Genomic DNA, 12,647 nt, shown 5'->3' on the forward strand with positions numbered 1-12,647 from the left:
CCCGGCCGAGGGCGGCGAGGGAGCGACGCCACTGTCTTCAATCATCGCTCCCGCCACATCCGCTTATCCCGCCAGACACAGACCCGCCTTAATGGCCCGGAATATTATTTTATACGCGAGGGAATTAAATGAACGCGCAGCTCTGGAAAAATAACGGGAATCCACTCCGGTAAATCCGGAGCTCGACTTTGAGGGTTGTCTGAAGGGGAAAAGGGGGAACGCCGACGTTCCGTCCGGGATACAAAGGCCAGGACAGACGATTTAAGACGGAAGTCGAGCTCGTACGGAAAAAAATCTGCACGTCTCTCCGAGGCTTCGGGTAAACGCTTCCTGGGAGAGGTGCTCCTTGACAGCGCCGTTGCCGTGGCAACCCCAAATGCTTCAGATCCGCTGGAGAGGCTTGAGAATTAATGAGCGGGTGTTAGCGGTCCGGTCACCTTGGCAGTCCTCCGGGGAACGGGAACGGTTCTGCCGGGGCTCGGCCTCGTCCTCGTCCTCTCTGTGGGACGAGCGGCGGGAAAAGCTTCCGAAGAAAACAACCGGAATATCTTCTTTGAAGCTCCACCGGAACGTCCCTTTAATTGTTTGGACTTCTGGAGGCTCCGAACCGCTCGGTGTGACTAGCATCCGTCGGAAATGGGACAACTGGGAAGAATGTCCATGGTGCACCAACCAAAGCAAACGTTAGCACGCTGTTAGCATGCTGTTAGCACGCTGTTAGCACGCTGTTAGCAGGAAGTGCAAGAAAGCGACGCAGTGCCACCACAGCGTAGCATACTGGACAGCATAGCACTCTGTTATTTCACACAGTTAGCACCAGAAGCTAACTAGCATCAGGTCAGAAGTAGCAGACTTGTTTATTTGTTTTGCTCTTTTTATGCTTAATTTTCTCACCTCATTAATCGTCCGTTTCGCCGGTGCGTTCACTGACAATCGCTCAACGTAGCGTCTCCAGACCAACCCTGGCGACTCCTTTAGCATCGCCCGCTAACAGGCGGCTCGCTAAACAGGGACGCCTTGTTTTGAAGCGGGAAGTGTTGCGTTACTTTATAACCAATTAAAAATGATTGGACGCCAGGAGAGCTCTGGGTCATGTGACAACACACAGCTAGCGAGGCAGCTGGCCACAACACACACACACACACACACACACACACACACACATACACACACCCCCCCCACACACACACACACACACACACACACACACACACACACACACACACGCCGTGTCAGGAGATGACCGTTCGGGGGAGACGATTAGCAGGCTAACTCTCGGGGCCGCGGCGGTCAACATTTTATTGCTTTGTTTCCCGTTTTAGAGGCGCAAAGATTCCTGGGAAAAGAGAGCGACGGCGAGGCGACGGATTCCTCGTCTCCCCCTCGTTTCCTACCTTTCCGTGATGCTTTCCCGTTGACTGGATTTGACCCGACAGTCAGCGGATCATCACTTCCTCCCGACCCTGTTGGCGTTCCGGTTGTCTACCCTTAAAGGCTATTTATTACTCGATATTCCACTTCCTGTCATGGAATACCGGAGGCGGAGAGAGCATCTTTATGGCCTTTCCATTTGGGAGCGACACGGATTGGTGCCTTCTCGGGAACACCAGCCAGGAGGCCCTGCTGGGACACGGAGCACCACCCCCCTCCACCCCCCCCCCCTCCCACTGCCCCCCTCCCGACCCAACAGAGGGGTTCCCCAAACACATCGCTGGCACGCACACGCGCTCCTGAACGCATCAGAGAGGAGGGAGGAGGGAAGCTGCTGAAGATGACCTCATCTGCACACACACACACACACACACACACACACACATCTCCTCAAATGTCTTGGAAATGAAAGCGTCTCCGTAGCTTCTGGAACAAAGACGAGTGGAATCAGATCCGAGCTTCCCTGACAGACGCCTCCCCTCCCCCGACGGATTTTCACCTGTCCCGTCTCACCTGTCCCGTCTCACCTGTCCCGTCTCACCTGAACCGTCTCACCTGAACCGTCTCACCTGTCCCGTCTCACCTGTCCTGTCTCACCTGTCCCGTCTCACCTGAACCGTCTCACCTGTCCTGTCTCACCTGTCCCGTCTCACCTGAACCGTCTCACCTGAACCGTCTCACCTGTCCCGTCTCACCTGAACCGTCTCACCTGTCCTGTCTCACCTGAACCGTCTCACCTGTCCCGTCTCACCTGACCGTCTCACCTGAACCGTCTCACCTGAGCATCGGGAACGCTGACGTTTGGAGGTTTTCCCCTCTCAACGTTGGTTACTATAACAACACGGATGAGACGGGAGGGACCGGAGCGTCTGTGGAATTCCATCCCAAAATACAAACCAGTTTTCGTCTCTACAAGAATTTAACTGAATGTTTGAAAAGATATTTTTTAAGGTTTTTCTGGGGGGGGTGAAGTCGCCGTCTGCCTCAAGTTCCAGGTCGTTCCTTCCTCCTCTACGCCGTCGGCTGGATTCGCTTCTCTCCGATATCCAGTCTGAGCTTTTCCTCGACATTCCTCGGCGTTCCCTCGCCTGATGGTTCGCAGCTCCGCGCAGCGCGAAGCTCCGGCGGCTCGCTCTTCCGAGATATCCGCTTTTGGATGTAAATAAATCTGTTCGGTGCCTGACAGCACAATTCATTAGCTCCCCCAACAATCTGCCTGTTCACGCAGAGAGTGTGTGTGTGTGTGTGTGTGTGTGTGTGTGTGTGTGTGTGGTGTGTGTGTGTGTGTGTGCGCGTGTGTGTGCGCGTGTGTGTGTGTGTGTCGGTTTGGGTCTGGGTGCAAATCTTCCAGAGAAAATCCTCTGAAGGCCAGAGTCACGCCTTTAAGGTGCTAGCCGTGGCTAACAGCAGCTGTTTTGTTTGTCTGCTCTTTGTCTAAATATTATAATTTTATATTATTAGAATATTTATAATATATAAAATATAACATTTATAATATTTCTTCGCCTCAACGTTAAATTATTCACCGCACACTTTAGATTCACTGGTTCTGGGATAATTCTCCAAACCAGGTGTTTTCCCTGGCTAGGTGGTGAGAGAGGGGTTAGCATTAGCACTGGATGAGGTGAGTTAGCTGTTCAGAGCTAGTAGCATGCTAGCCAGCTAGGAACAAGTTACTATAAAGCTTTTCTGGCATCGCTGGTCTTTCACCGTCTGTTGCTGTCGTTAGCTTATACACACACCAAACTACAGCGCTGCAGGCCACGCCCCCTCCGACACACCTTCGCTAATCACAAGTAACCCTTTTACCCCTTTTACCCCTCATCCTGAAAAGAACCAACTCTCGCGAAACAACATCCACCAGAAGGCGCTGCTGACATGCAGCATGTAGCATGTAGCGTGTAGCATGTAGCATTCAGCATCTCCATTGTTCGTGTTTTCCTTGATTGAACGGGGTGTTTGTCAATGCTAGCTGGAGCTCTGAGCCTCCCTCCTCCCTCACCTGCCGTCTCAGTGTGTCGCTCTGTGCCGCTAGCCCCCGCCGCCGCCCCCGCCGCCGCCGCCGCCTTCACGTGCTGCTTTGGCGAATATAGAAAGAGGCTCATGTGACACGGGGGCCACAGAGGAAACCCCCCCCATGGAGGTAGACTGCGGCGGCACGTGTTTTGGACAATGAAAACTAATTAGCGCAGCATTTTTAGCATCGTGGACCTCAGCTGGGGACGGCCTAGCGCTGCCAGAGAGAGCTGGGACCCGCTCGCACGTGGTGATTCACGTCAGCCGACCTCCTCCCTCAGGTGAAGGTCACGGGGGGGTCACGGGGGTCGGGGAGACAGAACGATGGCGACATCACGACAGACGAAACAACGGCATGAAGGATAAAAGCGTCAGACTGGCCCAGAGAGCAGCCTCGTTTGAACAAGCTAGTGCAGCATAAAGAAGCTACATCAACCTGGTACCTGCGAGCCCACGTGTGCTAATGTGTAATGTGAATAAATCATCGCATGAGACGGCGTTAGCATTTTAATACCTCTATTTTTATGGCTGCTTTCACTTCACACGCTGCATCAGCTCCGATCCACCGAAAGAAAATGCTTCTAGAATCTCAAATTCAGTCGTATCTTTCCCAAAAATTAGCAAAACAGCCAATAAAGTGGATGGCCTATGAGCCAATTAGCATAAATGTACATTTCTGCTCCTCTATTAGCGCTAAACACGACCACTAAAATGTCATTGTGGTTTAGGATACACCGGTTGAACTTTAGCATGTTAGCATTATGTTAGCACATACCTGTACGCTAACCTCTGTCACTACACATTTTGTCATGGATGAAGCTACCAGTATAGCAACCAGTCCGCTCCCAGTTCACCTGTATGTGTGACCGTTGTTTCCTTATCAAAACTAGGAAAGTGTTAGCATTAGCATCAGTTATTTCCTTGCAACAACAAAAAAGACACGTTGGTTTGGGGTTTGATTAGGACTCTACAACTCAAACATGCTACAGTCTAAATAAACGCGCTCGTTATGTCGCGTTGTTTTAATCTCCGCTTCGTTAGCGGTGCACGCCGTCTGTGCGAACAGGCCGGCGGTTTCTACCCGCGCTAACGCCGTGGTGCCGCGTTAGCAGCAGATGATTAACGGATGAGAAGCGATTCCGACAAATGTCATGAGGCAGCCCTCAAACATGCTAACGAGCTTTTCCACGTGCATCGTGATACGGCGCCCAAAGATGTCCTCTTCGGACGATCGCAGTTTATTACAGGTCAAACGTACAAATGTTAGCAAACGCTAAACACAGGAGCGTTTCTCTGTGCCCGAACGATGCTAGCCATGCTAATTCTGTCAGATAGCTAAAGTTGCTGAAGAAGAGCCGGAGGAACATGGGTAAGATCCCAGGGTTTGATGTCACAGGATTCTGATTTATCCACCCCTGTGGGGCCCCCTTACACACACAGATCACACACACACACACACAGACACAGACACAGACACAGACACACACACACACAGATTATAACTATGAATCCATCTTTGCTTCTGGCACAAAGGAAGTGAAAACGAACCAAAGATAGCGGATGGGGGGTGAAATCATGTGACCATGGACACACAATAGCGGTGGTGGTGAGGGGGGGTGTGAGCGGGTGCCCAGGAGCGACTGTTACCTGTTCCTCTCCTCCGTATGTTCTCTTCATTAGCGAATTAGCGGTGTAGGATGCTAAAAACGGTGCGAAGGTGATTTTCCTTCAGGCGAACGTCAAAGCCAGACGGCAATTAAAGGTGCGGAAAATGTGGCGCTACTTTGATTTTAAAAAATAGAAAATCTTTCTGCGTTCCGGGGACCTTCAGGATCTCCCCCCACGCTCCGCTCAGATGCGCTAAAAGTCGCTACGCTAACACATCCTTTGTGCCTTGATGCTGAGCCAGAATAGCGAAATTTTGCTACAAAAGAGAAATTTCCCACATGTGGGAAGAGGAGGAGGAAATTCAGCTATGAATGCTAGTTAGCATGCTAACTTCAACCACCTGGACCGGCGTCCCAGATGCACATCAATGCTAATTAGCGCTAAAACCCGAGGATCATTCATTATGAAGGAAGAACTTGTCGTTTTCGCAGATTTTACCCATCAAGACGTGAAAAACGAGCACAAACGGACGAGCAGACGTCGGTTTCTTTGATCCCTTTCAACACGGATCGATTCCCTTCCCGCTTCATTTCTGGCTTTTCATCCCGTCTCGGGCGGATTTTGTGGAAATGTTCAATCACCTGTCAGCGGGACTCCTGCCGGCTGGAGACGAGGATCAAAAACGCATCCGCGTCCCTTCAGCCAGACGAGCTAATTTTTATCGACGGGGCTAAAAATCCGCTGGCGTTAGCGGTGAGAACGAAACTCCCCCGTTAGCGAGGCGGCTCGGCACCGGCGGGAGCGTAACGCGCTGCAATTTCCTGCTTCGCCTTTTCCAATCGTCCGGACAAATTGAGAGTGAAATTGACAAGAAATTCCATATAGCGCCGTGTAATACGGAGTAATTACGCAATCACGGAGAGGTCGGACATTATTCGGCTTTTTATTGTCGCAGGCGCGGCGCCGAACCGCCGGTTAATCGTGATTTGACAGGCGTAATAAGCGATTTTATTGTTCTATTAGCGTTTGACGGTATATTTAGCTAACGGGTGACAGCTTTAGCGAAAGCGTAGCATTCATGAAGCCCCCCCTCTCATCCGGAGACAACGGAGCGGCGAGCTACGACGCTAAAGTGTGATTAATGTGTTTTATTTCATTCCCAACCGCTGCTCCCAAACGAGAGGTCACATTCCGAACGCATTTTCTCTCGCGTCCCCCGGGGTCACCGAAGGATTTCACGCGTGATATTCCGGATCTTTGAGTCCAGCAGATCCGGACGCAGCGTCGTAGCCTTCGCACGCGTCGCTAATGCCCCTTTAACGAACGAGAGCAGCGAACAACCTTCACAAACATCCTTTTGTCCGTTTCCGCCGCCACGAGCTGGTGCAACAACAACCCGCTGGTTTGTTTACGCGGATATTTTTATGTCCCTCGTGCCTCCCGAGAAGCATCTGCAGAGGAAAACGGCGCTCCGACAACTGCTAGCCAACGCAAATAACGCCTTGTTTGCAGACTTCGCAGGTTCTGAGCTGCTGCTAACGCACTCACACACTCACACACACACACACACACACACACACTTCTGATTTATGGCGAGGCTATTTTTAGACACCCGCGGAGCTTCATTTAGCATCAGCTACGCGTCTCCAAGAGGAGCCATTTTTACTTGGGAAGATTTCTGGACCCACGTGAATAATTACGCCGCGTCATCCGGCGACGGGAGACGGATCGGGGCAGGAGTGCACCTATTTACGCGGAGCGGAGCTTTAAAATAGACCCTGTTGTTCATTCATCACGGCGCGGAGCGCTCGGAAGGCTCGGAGCGCTCGGAAGGCTCGGCGGGCGGGCGGGATTTTCTGATCGCTCCATCAATCAGAGCAGACAGGCCGCCGTTAGCCCGCTAGCTGTGTGTTTGTGTGTGTGTCGGGGAGAGTGACGGGGTTACCAACGCAGCGGAGGGGCGCGCACGTACGCCGGCCCGGCGCCTCCGCCCACGACCCGGGCACCAGCACCTGGCGACCCCGCAGGTGGTCCGAACGGTGCCGCTGTCGGGACGCCGCGGGGGGAGAGAACCAGTCAGAGCTAGCCGTCTTTGCGTTGCTCAAGGGCACATTTCCGAAGCGGCTCTCCGCTTCCTCCCACGCCGGTCGCAGATGAATTCCGAACTGTCGGAATGAGCAACGTTCCAGGTGACCTTTAAGCTTCCGCGGCAGCTGTTGGGAAGCAGCACGAGCTTAGCAATGCGAGGCGGATCGCCGCGCCTGCCGCCGCTCACCCATCGTGGCGTCGCAACAGGCGGGCGTGCAGTCAGCCGGTGGGGCGTTCGTGGCGTGCGCAGATGTTGCAGGTGCCTGGAGACGCGGTGAGTGGCAGCTCCAGATGTTGGGCTAATTTAAAGCTAAATCGGGAGGCGTGCACATACGGCGGCGGACGCGTAAATGAATTCGGACTTTTAATTACATCCGGCAGAAGCGGCGAGATGAGAACCAGCGGGCCGACGGGGCGATCCCTCCTCGGAGAGATACCGAGGGCGGGCAGCACGTCGTCATAGCAACGGACTGAAGCTCATGGCCTTCTTTTCAGTTTAACGCCACCGCCAAACGCAGGAAGTTCGGGCCTCTGGGTCTTTCCGCACACGTGGAGACGCACTCGAGACTTCGTTTTCATCTCCATCAATACCGGACTCACAGCGGGGGGGCGAGTCCGCTGGAATCCGTCTTTCTGATGCTCCTCAGTCGTCCTCCGACATCCTGGATTTATCCAAATTTCTGTGATTTGGGAGGATTTAACATTTCCGCCCACGATCTCCAGAACTGAGTTAACGTTAGCATCACGCCAACACATCATATTTAAAACGAGAGATTTAGGGACATTAAAATGCTTTTTGAGTGAATCTGTGATGCACTGAAAGGTTTTATTTGCTATTTGAACTCTATGTTGCTGTAAAATTATCGGATCGGACCACAGTGGCCGTCACAATCTTTGTCCACTAGGGGGCGACTGTGGAAACATCGTAAAGAATCATTATTAAGAGATCAATTTTGATATTTTCAAAATAAGTAAAATTAGCGTGATCAGATTTTTTAATGCTCTGAAACATGTTTTTCCTCATTTCTAACCTCCACTCAGTTTTTGGCGCTAGCTCACTCAGGATCCGAACCTTTCGTAGCTCTTTTCGTTGGGCTGTTGCTCATTTTTAGAAACAAAGCTAAATATAACCGCGGCGCCTTTGTAAAGTACAAATCTGCGTTTGCGGTTACGCTAAATTAGATTAGAAAGAGCGACTGGTCTATTTTCTGGGTAAAGTGACGCTATTATGCTAAAAGGTTAATAGTTCCACAGGCCCGTGATCTTCTGGGGGATTTCTGGGCTAAGCTAGGCTAGTCTGGGCTACACTAAGCCGGCTGGTAATAAGAGCGTCGGTGGAGAGTCAGCTGTCACCGTGCCAGAGTCGCTCTCTCCTGCGGGAGCTCATTAGCTTAGCATTTCGCCTCGGTGGTCCTGCCTTCAATGAGCAGTAGCAGAAAATCTGAACCCGAGTTTTCGCGCCTCTCTTTTTTCCCCTCGCTCCTCACGTTCCCGACCACATTCCGAACCCTTTTTCCCGATTCAGAGGAGCCAACGAGCCACCTGGCGTCCTTAACGGGATTCTCTCCCTCTCCCGTTCGCTTTGTTTCCGCTCCAACTCGGATGGAGAAGGAAAAACTTGTTCACGTTTTTTTGAAAGGACTTTTGCACCATCTGTTTCTCCCTCACAATTCCCGCCTGACGGCCGTTTACATCCATGTCCACGCGGCGCCGCGACCCCGGTGAGCTAGAAAAGACTCGTTGCTTCGTCTCTGTGGCCGTTTCAGACGACGCTGACTCGGCGTCACCTGTGGAGCCCTGACGGAGGACAATAATTAGCAGCATGTCAACCACGCGCGGAGGTTTACTAACGCGGGTTAGCCTACGCTAGCTTAATGATAAGCAATGAACGCGCCACCACCTCCGGAAGCATCGAGTCTCGCTCAGGGAGCCGGAGCTAATTAGCCTCCGGGATGTGCCTAAAACATAATGTCGTGTTGGTGAGGGTTAGCCACCGCTAAAACAGCGTTAGAACGCTAAAACGAGAGGGATGTGGTGCTCCGTTACGGCGCACCTCCATTATTTATCGGTTCTTGGAGCGACGCGATCAAAGCCCACACGATTCCGCTGCGGGGAATGTCAGGCGTTCCAGGAAGGAAAGTTGTCACTGCATCCCTCACTGACAGGCATAAAGAGGCGTTTGATCATTTACAATCACAGGACGGCATGCATTATTCTGCGCTACGTGCACGTGCACACGTGCGCTTGCAATCTCCACTATGCCAAAGAGATGGATTATTAATCAAGAGCGATGCCTCGGTGGGTCCATTTTCCATGGCGGATGATCCGTTCGGGACAGAAACACAAGGAAAATGACGCAAGTTTCTGACACGTGAAGCGTTACGTAAGAAGCTAACGCTAACGTTGAAGCCCTGCTGTGGCTGAGGTACGACCACGGAGATTTGAGGTACAGAACGGTACAGATGGGTCTAAATCTGCTGAGCAGGACCAGCCGGGATCAGCGGGGGACAGGGGGGAGGGGATCAGAGCGCAATCCTCTCCGATATACACGCGCTTTTCTGCTAGCGCTCGGTAGAAAGGCTAAATTTCGTCAGGACTTGGCAAAGGAAGGAGAGGAGGTAGCGCAGAGGAGCGGAGGAGGAAGGACATCCAGCCCGGAGGAGGAGACGTCTTTGAAGAGCGGCGACATCAAAGCGCGCTTCCTCGACATTCCCGCCTGTTCCAGCCCCTCCGACGGCTCCGTCTGCCCCGGGTCAAGGCAGAGATCCGGCGTGTTCCGTAGCTGCTCGGTTAGCATAGCCAAGGACATGAAATCCATGTGAGCATGTGGTAGAGGAGACTCAGGTGGACCCTCTGACCACCTCTCTGGTTCAGGTACTCGTCTGCCTGCACTCGGTCATGTGACAGAGCGTCAGCCTCTGGAAAACCCGGAAATTCCCGTTCCGAGACAACGTTTCATCTTCACACTCCGTCGCCTGTCAGATTTCTTGTGCGACCTCCGGCCCTCTTTTGAATTCCTGCCGGTCGAGGTTTTGATTCCGGAGGCGTGAAAGTGGATGTTTGCACCCGCGAGGAAATTACCGGAATGAGACGCGTCCAAGCGCACACTTCCGCATCCGTCACCCCAGAGTTGAGTTGATGATGCATGTCTGGCCGGTCCTCACAACAATACCAAGATACACAGACCCGGTATCTGAACACCAGTCTGGGACAGCAGCCACAGGTGTGCCACCACTCCCAAAGCAAGGAGCACACCTGAGGATCTGGATCTGGAGGCCAGGTGGGAAAACCTGGAGCCCTTCCATAGAAAGATCTAGATCTACTGGCTCTTCTGGACCACATCATGAGAGGCATCTTCCCACTTTGTCCTTCCATTTAAGCACATGGAAGTGCTTAAGGTAAGGAGACGAGGAGGCAAGGAGGTCGGGAAGGAGATAAACTTGCTACTAGACTTTCCATAAGGGAAGATGAAAGGCAAAGGCCTTTCCAGTAGCAGAAGCCTCAAGATCTGTCCAGCTGCATGGAAAAGCTGGGAGAAGAACTCTCACCGGAGGCGAGGGAGGAATTCTCGTGTGTTTCTGTAGCTTCTCCACACACACATGAAGGAGGGCAGGGGGCTCCTGGAGCAGAGGTAGGTTACACATCTACTGCGGAAAATATGCCGATTGGAATTTTTTGGTCTCAATTTCAGACGATGGCGAAACCACGGAAAGGCCTCAAACTGGAGGCGAGGTGATCGTAGGAGGTCACGGGAGGGAAAAACTATTTTCCTTCCATCACCAAAAATAAAAGCCGACGTCTTTTCCCTGAAATCAGAGAAGCCGACGTGACGAATCTCCCCCAGAGGGAGGGTCGGAATCCCTGCTCAGACGTCACATTAATCCCGTGAGACAGCGGCGGAGAGTTGGCAGGCTAGCTATCATTTTTAGATTAAAGTGACAACAGGTTTTAGCCTCCGCGCTGTCGTAGCTCCGCTCCGGTCGCTGGATGAAGCGACGCTCCTCCGGTTTCGTGGCGCAGCGGAAACATCAGGAGCTCCGTTCCCACAGGACGAATCCTCTCAAATCAGGGATGCGGATCTCCTCTGTTTGACCCGTCACCTGTCTGTAGAATCTAAGCTCCTGGTGCGCGGCGGCGCGTATTAGCATCGCGTGACTGTGGTTGCTAAAGCACACGTGCGCGGCCGCGAGCCATAATTGAATATGACTCAGGAAGGCAGATGTGCCTCTTCTGCCGTTTTGCACATAGAAATAAATAATGCAACATATGGCCGAAGTCTCGCTGCTGCAGAGGGAAACGCAGAAACAGGTGGGCTAATAAGCGGAGCGACAAACACGGAAGACGGCGTTCGTCTCGTCGGGCGACTTTTCTCAGTCCGAAAAGAAGAAATGTGGCCATTACTGTCACGTCTGTCCCGGCCTGACAGCTTAATCTGCGCCCAGAGAAATAGCAACTACTTTTTCCATTATTCATGCCACACTTCCTCTTCCTGTAGCTCTGAATCTCAACCTTCCATTTTGGGAGGGGGGGGTGGATCAAGAGAGACGCGATGCGCAGGCGGTCTGGTCCCAGTGACATCTCGCTGTGGCGCGCCGTCGCCAGGAAAGCGAGCTAGCCTCGTCTTCCCTCGGAAGGGTGCAAACTTGATAAAAAAAGAAGCCAGAAAAAGACCAGGCTTAATTAGCAGTGCTGTCAGATCTCTTCCACTTCAAGCACCATTAGTAATTCAAGCTAGCAAGGTGCCGCTAGGTTGCTAAATTAAACACGATTGTGGGAATGGTAGAAGATTATATTGATCAGATTAAATCTACTGTCGTCGTTGGCTGCCATGCTAACACCACAGGAAGATCGAGTTCGCTAATCTGTGGCTCAGTCAAGATGATACTTGGGAAATTTCCTGACGATTCGTTCGATTTGAATCGATTTGAGTTTCGCTCATTTTAAACGTTCGGAGCCGCGCGCGGTGGCAGCTGGACGGGAACCCCACGAGGTCGCTGGTCACAAACAAGACGAATAGGAAAACGAGCCGATGAGAGTTGTTCGCCGTCGCCGTGGTTGTGGCACAAGGACGATAAAATGACACGTCGCATTTGAGCTGTTTCTACGACGCTGTCGGTCCGGATCAGATCCTTCACTGCTGGACTGACAGACACAAGGTGACAGTTATGTTTCTGCGGTCGCTAAATTCGGAAAATGGCGGAAAATGGTGGGACAGGTAACAAAGGGGTGATGCAACAAAGGAGCAGCTCATAGCGGAGTTATCGGGGGCTGAATCGGGTTTTTAATAACGAAGATGCGAAAGATGTCGGGAGCCGCCTCGTTCGCTGTGTTTAGGCTGATTTGACAAATTCCCATCTCTGCATCCAGCATTTTTTGCTAATTAGATTTTCCCCCGTTTTTGCGTTTCCAACCTTTTCTGATGTCATCGCTCGAAATGTGCTTTTCTCAGCAACGTCCGCATAAAGTGGCTAAACGCGGGACGCTAAACGGACGCCCAAGACCCT

The sequence above is a fragment of the Takifugu flavidus genome, chromosome 3, assembly GCF_003711565.1.
Source record: "Takifugu flavidus isolate HTHZ2018 chromosome 3, ASM371156v2, whole genome shotgun sequence".
In the NCBI taxonomy this organism is placed as follows: domain Eukaryota; kingdom Metazoa; phylum Chordata; class Actinopteri; order Tetraodontiformes; family Tetraodontidae; genus Takifugu; species Takifugu flavidus.